The sequence below is a fragment of the Tupaia chinensis genome, unplaced genomic scaffold, assembly GCF_000334495.1.
Source record: "Tupaia chinensis unplaced genomic scaffold, TupChi_1.0 Scaffold148822_1, whole genome shotgun sequence".
In the NCBI taxonomy this organism is placed as follows: Eukaryota; Metazoa; Chordata; class Mammalia; order Scandentia; family Tupaiidae; genus Tupaia; species Tupaia belangeri.
The window spans coordinates 208,049-210,417 of record NW_006208669.1 but is presented as its reverse complement, the minus strand read 5'-3'; positions in this window follow the sequence as shown (position 1 = coordinate 210,417).

The window sequence follows — 2,369 nt, the reverse complement described above, 5'->3', positions numbered from 1 at the left end:
ATGTAGAAAAAGCTCCCAATAGTATGATCTCATGGCATGTTAACATGTAAAAATTAAATGATACAATCCATGTAGTACTCAAATCTCAGCCCATGGTGTATAAAGAGATCTAAATACACTTCTTATAATGTTTCAGAAAGGAAAGTGTAAGTGACAGCTCTTTTTTTTTTAGAGATATTTTTGCATAGGGCATATGCACTCAGTGTAGAAACAGAGAGAGACAGAGAGACAGAAAATAAGAAATCACCACTCTGAAGGGAATAGCAAAGGGGTAATCCCTTCTCCTCCATTTTTCCTCAGAATTTTGTGTATGCAAACACATGTGCACAGAGTGAAAGTGAGTTTTTTTTTGAAAGAATTATTTTATTTAACTTTATTATTATTGTCATCATTATTATTATAATTATTTTAATTTATTTTTACTATCATCAAAATCTTGTTTATATTACATTGGATTGCATGTAACTTTACAGTGTATTAACTCTGGAACTCAAAACACAGTCCACTACATGCAAGTCCAGCAACATAACCATTACGCCATCAGCTAGTCCTCTGACAGCTCTTTGAAAAAAATATGTTTTTTTTCTTTTTATAAAGCAAAAATTACAGAACCCCCTTTTTTTTTTAAACAGAGAACTTTACATTGTTTTGTCTGTTAGATGTTTCTTCCCTTTTCCCCTCCCAATCACTATCTACCACTCACTTCCCTCCCTTACAGTCTCTGGTAACTACATTTATCTTCTCTACTATCATATCTTTGGAACTATTGTTTGATGCAAAGTGACAATTAGAGAGGACTTAATGGCAAATGAAAATATCTGAAGATGTGACAAATCTTAACTTGTGCTACAAGATTTAATTTTTTTTAAATAAACTTTTTCATTTTCTTTTTTATAAAGCAAAAATTACAGGACTTTTTTCTCCACAGAGAAATTTATGTTCTTTTGTTAGTTAAATGTTTCTTCCCTTTGCACCTCCACCCACACTTCCTAATCCACTACCTACCACTCATTCTCCAGTATGAGTATCTACAGTTATCCTTTCTACTCTTAAATCTTTGGATCTTTCAATTTCTGACATAGAGTGCAAACTCTCAGTATATATTGAGTGGGGATATACAGTGTGTATCTTTCAATTTCTGGCTCATTATTCTTCACATTAAGTCATCTCTTTTCATCCACTTTGTAAATGAAATAAAGAGAAGACTGTCCCTGCAAGACTTAGGAATGGTCAAAAGGCATATGAAAACATGTTTAAAGTCTCTCTTCATAAAGGAAATGCAAATTGAAATACAAAGAGATACCATGTAACCCAAGTTAGAATGATTAAGTTCAAAAAAAGAATGGCAATTGCCTGTGAGGCTGTGGTGAAAAGGAAACTCTCTTACACTGTTGGTGGAAAAGTAAATTAGTACAACCTCTAACACTGAGCTTCCTCAAAAATCTATAAATAGAACTACCATAAGACCAAGTATGAAATTATTACGTGTCTCATGAAAAGCATTGCTAATCTAAGGATCGTGGTAGCTGTCTAAGATTTCATAGTATAATGCAATTCTCTCCCTTGATGAGGAAAGGATAGCAACTTTCTGTAGATATCAGGTACTCAGTCCACATCACAATTCAACATTTGCAGTTCCAAGGAACCTAGTCAGGTATCTCAGACTTTGGTGAACTGTTTAAATTGGGATTGGTCAAAGTGCTAAGGAGGTTAGACCTCAGAAGGAAGTGAGTTCAAGGAGTGATAATGACAGTATTCACCTGACTTCTAACTTGATTTCTTGGGAAAAAAGAGTGATCAGGAAAGTATTTCTTTCTGCCCTTACTAGTGTCCCACTGGGATATCCAGTGTCTGGAAGTTGTATTTAAAAGAGAGAGGTGCCAAATGAACAGATATTGGGAGCTGTAAATATCTCCTCTGCTGTTATCTTTGACAGGACATGGTTGACTTTTCACATAGTCCTATATCAAGCTATGAAACTGATGCTTTATTCCTTCCTGCTGCCTTATCTGAGAACAGAACTTTAGTCTTTATGATCATCTATCCAGGGAGGAATTCAGACTTCCGCATGGACACTGTCTTCTCAACAACGCCAACCAGGTGAGTCTGAGAGTTCAACAGATATTGCAGGAAAGGGTAACAGAAAATAGAAGCTGAGAATGTTCATCTGAGGTCACCTGAGAGCCTAGCATAGCCCAGAATCACAAAATCACTGTGGTTGCTTGCTTGACTAATTCATTTGTACTTTATTTAATATGTTTTAAAAAAAGTGTCTCATATGGTTAACTTGATGCTGATCCCCCTTGATTGCCTCCTTCTCACCCTCCATCATTTCCCAACTTTCTCTCACACTGTCTCTGGTGTCCATA